Source organism: Hordeum vulgare, chromosome 1H (assembly GCF_904849725.1).
Source record: "Hordeum vulgare subsp. vulgare chromosome 1H, MorexV3_pseudomolecules_assembly, whole genome shotgun sequence".
Taxonomy (NCBI): domain Eukaryota; kingdom Viridiplantae; phylum Streptophyta; class Magnoliopsida; order Poales; family Poaceae; genus Hordeum; species Hordeum vulgare.
This window is the reverse complement of record NC_058518.1, coordinates 508,745,637-508,754,703: the sequence shown is the minus strand read 5'-3', so window position 1 is coordinate 508,754,703 and position 9,067 is coordinate 508,745,637. Positions and strand designations below refer to the sequence as shown.

At 41.2% G+C, this 9,067-nt stretch overlaps 1 pseudogene; it reads right to left on the bottom strand.

The window, feature by feature from the left end:
- Window positions 1–6,951: 6,951 nt before the first annotated feature.
- LOC123420783 lies at window positions 6,952–8,465 on the bottom strand (annotated as a pseudogene).
- Window positions 8,466–9,067: the final 602 nt, after the last annotated feature.

Here is a 9,067-nt window from a genome sequence, read left to right as displayed (position 1 = left end):
GGTCAAATTCCTCTTGTTTGTGCTCGTCCCACACACGTACACCTGGTTCGGCCCACAGCTGTAAAAGTTCATCAACTAATGGCCTTAGGTACACATCAATATCGTTGTCGGGTTGCTTTGGACCTTGGATAAGCACTGACATCATAATGAACTTTCGCTTCATGCACAACCAAGGAGGAAGGTTGTAGATACATAGAGTAACGGGCTAGGTGCTGTGACTGCAACTCTGCTCCCCAAAAGGATTCATGCCATCTGTACTCATACCAAACCATAAGTTCCTTGCGTCACCTGCAAATCTCGGGAACTCTCTCTCGATTTTTCTCCACTGCCGACCATCAGCGGGGTGCCTCAACTTATCGTCTTTCATACGATCTTCCATGTGCCATCGCAACAACTTCGCATGATATTTATTTCTAAACAGACGTTTCAACAGTGGTATTATAGGAGCATACCACATCACCTTGGCAGGAACCCTCTTCGTTTTCTGATCTTATAGCGCAATGCAGTGCATACCGGGGATTTATCCATATTCTCGTACTTCTCACCGCGGTAGAGGATGCAGTCATTAGGGCATGCATGTATCTTCTGCACGTCTAATCCTAGAGGGCAGAGAAGCTTCTTTGCTTCGTATGTGCTGGCGGGCAATTCGTTCTTTCTTGGAAGCATCTTCTTCATCAGTACCAGCAACTTTTCGAATGACGAGTCAGTCACACCGGTCTCTGCCTTCCACTTCAGCAATTCCAGTGTGCTACCCAGCTTCTTTTGGCCATCTTCACAAGTTGGGTACAACAATTTGTTGTGGTCCTGTAACATCTGCTCGAACTGCAACCTCTCCTTCTCTGTGTCGCAACCTCGCCGTGCATCAGAAATGACCCGGCCAAGATCAGCATCGGGCTCATCTAGTTCCCGTTCTTCATCCTGATCTTCTTCTTCATTGTCTTCCATTACGGTATTAGCATACTCAGGGAACATAGATCGGTAGTTGTCATCATCGTTCTCTTCTTCTTCATCGTCGTCTTCCATCATAACCCCTATTTCTCCGTGCTTGGTCCAAACATTATAGCCCGACATAAAACCGGACCGAAGCAGGTGGCTCTGAATGACTCTTGAGGAAGTGTAATCCTTCTCATTCCGACATTCAACACATGGACAAAACATATAGCCACCACCATGCTTGTTCGCATCGGCTGCATCTCGAAAAGAATGCACGCCGTTTCTGTAAGCGGCTGTGCGCCAGTCACCGTACATCCATGGATGGCTCATCTGTGTTATACGACATATATCAAATACAATCATGATCCTAAAAATTAGTACCACACGGTCTAAACGAGGAAATATAGTTGCTAACCTTTTAGAATAAGTAGAAATAAAGACGAAGAGGTTTAAGCGTGGCTCGGGCATCTCATATCGTAGTTCTGTTCGGTGAACTGAAGCGGCATCGCTCTAACACACATTTAAACAAACACCTCTAGTGCATCCAAGAAAAATGGAGAGCTAGCACACACCCACACTCTTCCATCCAAGAAAAATGCAAGGAAGAGGGGAGAGGGGGGCTGTGGCCAATATATATAGGCAGAGGACTTTAGTCCCGGTTTGAGACACAAACCGGGACTAAAGGTGGCGCACATGCGGGCTGCACACCGCGTAGCCCTTTAGTCCCGGTTTGTGTCCAAACCGGGACTAAAGGCTCCTTACGGGCCGGGACCAAAGCCTCGTGGGCAGCATTGGGATTTTGGGGCGACGTGGCCGGGCCTTTAGTCCCGGCCCAGATGGAGGCCGGGACTAAAGGGTCTAGGCCAAAGGCCCGTTTTCCACTAGTGCTCCGTGTTTGTTTGCAGGTTCATAAAGAGGGACAATCTGTTTTGTGAAGGAAGGGGCCGGCATGGAGAAGATCCTATGGGCATCATATCATCCATGGCGGCCTAGGAGGAGCAGCACCACCTCAGGTTCGTCACTTTCTCATCCCGTTATATTCTTCTTCTTCTTCACTGCGATTACTGTGATAGTTTGCGATGCTAATTTTAGGCCTTTTTTGTTCGTGCTTCAGCTTCGGCAGAATCAGCTCTGGATTTGTTGCGGTTGCGCTAGCAAAACTGATTCACAGAATCTGCTTCAGCGCTGAAGCAAACACCGGAACATGCTTCAGCCCAACACGCTAAAAATCAATCCATTCAGATTTTGGCTGTTTTTTCAAAGCTGGTTTGAAAATAGTAGTTGTTCGTTTTCAGACTCTGATTCTTTTTTGCTTCTTTCAAAACTGAACCCTGCCCTAAATCAGTCATTGTCTAGTGTTTATATGTTTCCAAATCAGCCACTGTCAAATAGTAGTGAATATATGCTGCCAAATAGTAGCTGTTTGTTTCAGACTCGGATTCTTTTTTGCTTCTTTCAAATCTTATTTTTTGCTTCTTTCAAATCTGATTTTTTTTGCTTCTTTCAAAATATTAGCTGGTTAGAAAAGGGTGTCTAGTGTTTATATGCTGTCAAATCAGTTTACTGTCTGTATAGGGAGGGAGACTCAATTGCGCTGAAGAAATTCGGTTAGAACCGATGAAACATCCTCTGTCCCATGCAAATGTGAAACTATCAAGTGTTGGCAAGTCTTGCATTGGATTGTGATGCTTTAAAACAACATGATGTGGTAATTGCACTAGATGTTGGGCATTGGTGGCATGTCATGTAGGGGGCCCAGGTTGTTCATTCATATCGTTAGCTCTTGTTCCATTTGCATGCTTTGGTGATATGTCTCAGTTGCCAAAACCCTTGTCCGTTGGCAAGTCTTTGTTTTTGGCAAGTCTTTGTTTTTGTTGAATGCTTCACAAACCAGAACATGTTAACATTTTAAATGTTCCAATTTTATATTCTTCAATGATGTAGGGTTTCAGATCTTTTGTTTGGACAGTTGTCTCGTATCAAATGAAGGACATGATGAAGCTGCAGTTCATACTTGTTTTACTTCAAAGTTTTCATGAATAATATTATTTTTGTGTGCAATTTATCTTGGAGTGACCATGTATGTCAGTATACTCAAGTAACTGAATGTATTCATGTAAATTCTGTTAAGTATTAGTAGATTCAAAAATGTAGTTCTTAGAATTAATGGTAGGAGCAGTAAACGAGTCAAACAAAAATATCCATAAGCAAATGTCGGTCTATGTTTGATTCAATTTGGTTTGCTGTGCTACTGAAGCTCCTATCTGCTCTAACCATTTTCACGACAAATGCAAAATGTTTTATTTTTATTATGTTCCTAACTAATTCGTTTATAACCTGTAGATGTTGCCATTCATTCTTTGAAGTGTTGACTACTGGAACAAGCTCCACGATGAAGAAACTGGAACTTGCACCAATCAAATACTAGCTAATTGGAGCTTGTCATCTTTTGATATTTTTGTGTATTAGAAAACGAGATACTTTCTATTAGTTTAATGTATCAACTTTGACTGTATTGAGAAATATTCTACATTTTTAGCCTCTGTTTGAATTGAATATTGACTTAAAAAGAAGCATATATAGAACCGAAGAGTGGTGAGTCCTAATTTAAAAGTCATTGCTTGAGGCCCAATAAAAACAGGACTATAAAAGGCCCAAAAAATTGGACTGTAAAAGGTTGAGGCCCAACAAGAAATGTAGTTTATCTAAAAATGCAGAATTCTTGGGCTAGCCTCCGCTCACAAAAATTGGCAAGAAAAAAATATAAATTGGTTGAATTATTGGGCTCGGACCATATAGACACTGAATTGGACCAGGCTGATTCTAATCAATGACCTTTTCATTTGGTCGCAACTTTGCGAGTCAGCTTGCCACGTTGGATCCAAGGTGGCCTGGGCAAACAACCAACGACCAAAATGATTGGTCGTAGAACCAATGACCTTTTGTTTGGTCGTAAAATTTTTTGACGATTCCAGCAGAAAGGTCGTTATAGTTCATTAGAGACCCTCAGCTTTTGACCGTCTGTTTTTGGTCGCAAATGGAAATCAACGACCATTCGATGACCAATATTGAAGGTCGCAAGTTAGCATATCTCTTGTAGTCTAAGAAGTTAATTTGAGCATTTCAAATGAGCAAAACTAGCAGTGATAGATGAAAGGATGAAGTAGCTAACCTTTTAAAACACTTGTTGAGTTCGTTCACGGCCAAACCTAGACAAATATTGAAGAAAAATGGAGTTTGGAGGTCGATTTTGGAGAGGAGAAAGCTTAACTAGTGTGGCTCGGGCATTTCATCGAACACGTCAAGTGCATGAACTGGAGTGGCAAGGGTGGCATGGCATGGGCACACTTCAGCCAAAAAATCGAGGAGAGTATGGGCAGGGGCGACGATATATATAGGCAGAACTTTAGTCCCGGTTTTTGTCTAAAACCGAGACAAATAGCCTACTCTTTAGTCCTGGTTCATGCCACAAACCGGGACTAATGCCCCGCAGCACGCCACGTGGCAGTCGCTGGATCTTTAGTCCCGGATTTCCCCCCGAACCGGGACTAGTGAGGTGAACCGAACCTGGACCAATGCCCCGGCAAACCGAACCGGATCAATGCCTAAACCCTCACATTGGTCCCAGTTTTGATTTGAACCGAGACTGATGGTTGGCCAAGAGACCCTTTTTCTACTAGTGTAGGTTTTAGATTAAGTTGTTAAATATAATTTACGGGTTGCACTAAGATATTCAAGCTAGCTGCTGTGCTAGGTCGTCTTGATGTTCATGCATGACCGCCATGATGGTCACGGTGCAACTATGGATGGTAGTGATACTTGGTCGACGGCAGCTAGGTGTGTTTATCTTTTCAAATAATTATTCAAATAACAACAAGCTGCTTTGCCGGTTGGTAATGAAGAGATTGGGAGGCATCATACAAAAAACATACTCCCTCCGTTCCTAAATATAAGACCTTTTAGAGATTACACTATGAACTACATACGGATGTACATAGACATATTTTAGATTATAGATTCACTTATTTTGTTTCGTATGTAGTCTTTTAGTGAAATCTCTAAAAGATCGTATATTTTAAAACGAAGGGAGTACTAAAAACGATCAAATTATTCACGACTTCTATGATTGTGAGGCCTGCTGCTCTTGCCTTGCCACTATGACGACGGGACCGTGCTGCCAACACATATAGTTGGAATTTTTGTCTAAAAGGCAGCCTGCCGGGCATCCCGTTCTAGATACACCGCGACGGAACGGACAGGAGGTTGTGGGGCCCTGCCGCCACCGCCCGAGGCGGCCGGCCAGCAGGCTGGGCCCAGCCGCCACCGAGCGGGTTGTAGCCGGGCGTATGAAATTAGGTGAAATATAGAAAAGAGACGAATACTGATTGGTACTTCAGTTTGAGTTAGTTAGCAAGTTATAAGTATGAAGTCAGAAAAAAAAATTTATTTTTTGCAACTGCTATCTGTGGTGTCGTGGTATATGCTTATTGCAAGAGACCAAGACCCGCGCGAACCTGTGATATTGTGTTTTTAACTTGAAGAAGAACGTACATACGCTAAGTGCGCGACAAACAGAGGCGGAAGCAGCAGTGCAGCATCGTCCTCTCCCTGTAATCATCGTTTAGAGTGGTTGCCCGTCAAGCTCACAACTGCACCGGTACGTATGCATGTATAGTTACGGTTTCTAATGACTAATGCCATACAAGTAATATACTGGTGAAATGGTGATGCAAGAAAATCAATGTCCAAGATCCGGCCTCGCTTGAAAAAATATAAACAAGCACAGTAGCAGTGCCGACTGGGATCAGGTTTCAGATTGAGTTTTAAAACATAATCTATGGGTTGCACTAAGATATTCGAAGGCCCACAAGCTAGCTACTGTGCTCGGCCGTCTGGATGCTCATGCATGACCGCCGTGATGGTGACGGTGCAGCTATGGATCATCGACGGCAGCTAGCTGTGTTTATCTCTTCAAATAATCACCAACTTGCGTCAAAGACTATTTTCAAATAACCTCTCGGATAAAAACAAGCTGCCTTGCCGGTTGGTAATGTGGAGGGAGGGATCAGACAAAAATACATTCTTAAAAGGATCAAATTATCCATCACTTCTACGACTGTGACCGCGCTTGCCGATTAGACAGGGAAGGGGGAACTACTGTGTTTTCTGCTGGCCTGCTGCTCTTGCCTTGCCACTATGATGTGACCGTGCTGCCAACACATATGGTTGATGACGGCATTTTGTACATCTACAGCGCAATGGAGGAGGGCGCAAGACATATGGTTCGCTGATTTGTCTTGTGAATATTTGCTTCCGTCCGATCGATGCCTGTTTTCCACAATATAGGACGCATATGTTTTTTATAACAAAAATATGTATTAATATAAAGATGATATGAGTTACATCCAGCATCTACAATAAACTAGCTAAATGCTCGTGCGTTGCCACGGAACAAAAATATACTCCCTGTCTCCCTGCATCCTATAATGTAGCTTATAAAAACATCTTACATTATGGGATAGAGGTAGTAGAAAATATTAATATGAAAAAGTATGAACATTTTCTCATTCACAACAAACAAATGGTGATTTCGGAGATCAGAAACAGCGATCACATCTAACACAGGTTATCATGGTTTTACACTGAATACAAAGCAATGAGACATCGGAAATAAAATAATAGAGTACAACCATATATGTACCATTACCAGGCAAGCATTTCAGTGAAAATATAAATCAGGCCAACATGTTACCATCACCAGACAAATGTACAATGCTCTGTGTAAAGGAAGTTAAGTTTGATACCAAACATGACACTAAACATAAAACAGAGTAAATCTATGGAGTGTACAATAAGATGTTTTTCGTTGTCCAGCTCTACTCCATTTCAGGTCTGATGCGTTCACCAAAACCATGCCACCGTCGATAAAATAGGTTTACTATATAAAACATCTACCCTTCGAGCAACAAAGTAACCGAGTATGAGTGCATCGACCCTTTCGTAACTCTGACTGAAATCTCAGCTATCTTTTTGTGTACTGATGGATCCTGAGGCTTTCTCCAGGTCCCTCCTGTTCATGTAAAACAAGGATTGTTTCTCCTAGAACGCTGATTTTATGCTGATTGGTGAAAATCCTGCGTATTCCTTATCGACCTTAGCCAGGCTGACCTCGAGAATGTACTTCACGAGTTCATGTTTTTGGACGAATGGTTGTGCCGCAAATTCCTCCACCGGCATCCACTGCATTTGAGAAGCGGAGTGTCAACAGAGTATTCACACACATGTAGTTAAGGTAGTGAAGTAAACCAATAGAAAATGTCTACTTTTCTGAGAGTGGCATTAAACAACTTGATGCTGATGCAGATCTAAATTACCTGAGCATCCTCGATTTCTGACTCTTGTTTAGTAATGTCGACGGAAAGTGGCCTTAGGATGCACACAAAAAATAGATCCGGTTTTTCAAAATAAGCTTTGTGGCTCTGCCTGCACATTGGTAGATAAAGATACCCACATGAGAGAGACAACATTTAGTTCACACTTCAAGCTATTCATATGGTTCTCGCCAAAAAAATATGTAGTCATTGAAATAGATCAAAAGAAAAGAAGATTTCACTATTTAATTTCCATTTAGTGTTTGCTCTGATAATACATGTTCCATTTTCACTTTTTCCTAGATTATTCTTGCTAGCAGATGGTTATGGAGATTAGCGTCAGAAGATCTGAGTAACCTCCTTATCATCTCAAGCACATATCTTGCATGTTGTACCAGAAGGCAGCTAGTTGTCACATAAATGTATATTACCTACTAAGTTGGTATACATTGACTTTTGCAAAAAACATGATTGTACTATGGATCTTTAAAAAATGGAGGAAAGAAAAGAGAGGACAATTAGTTCCAGTTGTTACCTGAAGGCAACTACCTCGACGAATTTTGCATCAACCTAATACATAATCCAGGAAGAAAAAGAAGAGCATGAGTAGCTATAGCAGTATTCTGTCAGGATCAGTTTACCTATATGCTATGTAATACATACATACCCCTGCCTCTTCTTTTACTTCTCTTACAACTCCAATGTTTATAACTTCCCCCTACATGAATCAAGATCTTTAAGATTATAATGAGAGAAGGTGCCAAAGAAAGATCTGTGGATAACATCTCTACAAGTCTAGATCAGAATTTTTTACTGGTTCAACAACTCCAGTTGGGAATTTCCATATACCAAGCCCCTTAAGTACATCGTTTTTTTCCTGGACAACCAATACCTGCAAAAAAATTGAGTCCTTGTGAAGATGCAAGATACAGAATTTACCTATAAAGTCGATTTTAAAAGGCTAGAAAGGTGGCACACATGCATCATCATCTGAATCCTTTAAATAGTGCTTTCATATTTATTCGGTACCTCTCTTTTGTCATTCATTACAAAAGCTCCAACGCCCACACGGTGAGTAGCATTTATAGGCAATGTATGAGGCGTGTTTGGGAGCCAGTACGCAAGCATTAGGTAAGTTTCCTCTGCATGATGGTACCAGAATCCTTCCTGAATCAAAATGAAGCAAAAAGGGATTCAAAGCAAGTTAAGGAACTTTTTGTATACAAATCTGGCTTGCTATTTTCTCTAGTAATATAAGGATACCCTCTTATTATTTCTTTTAAAAGGGTATAAAACATCTTATTGTACATTCCATAGATTTACTCTGGTTTTATGTTTCGTGTCATGTTTGGTATCAAACTTAACTTCCTTAATTATGTACATTTTATTATTTTATATAGTAATATAACGAAAAATACATCTGTATTTGTTTATACCTATTCCAAACACGGCCTAATATGGTTCAAGCACAAGCATATTAGCACTCCACTTAAAATAAAACCTAAATGATCATGGCATGCAGCTAATAACATCTACACCAAAATCTGTACATCACATATAGCAAATTCAGTCAAGACATGGATCCAAAACATATAGCAAAAGCATGTGCGTTACAATGGATCCAAAACAGACTAATACATGTTCAAGAACTTAAAAATAGTCACCCTCGCATTGGAATATGACAGAGTTCATCCAAAATGTATAACTCTTATTTGTTTGAGATGGGGAGAGATGTTTTGGAGAGATTAAGGGGTTTTCTGTAA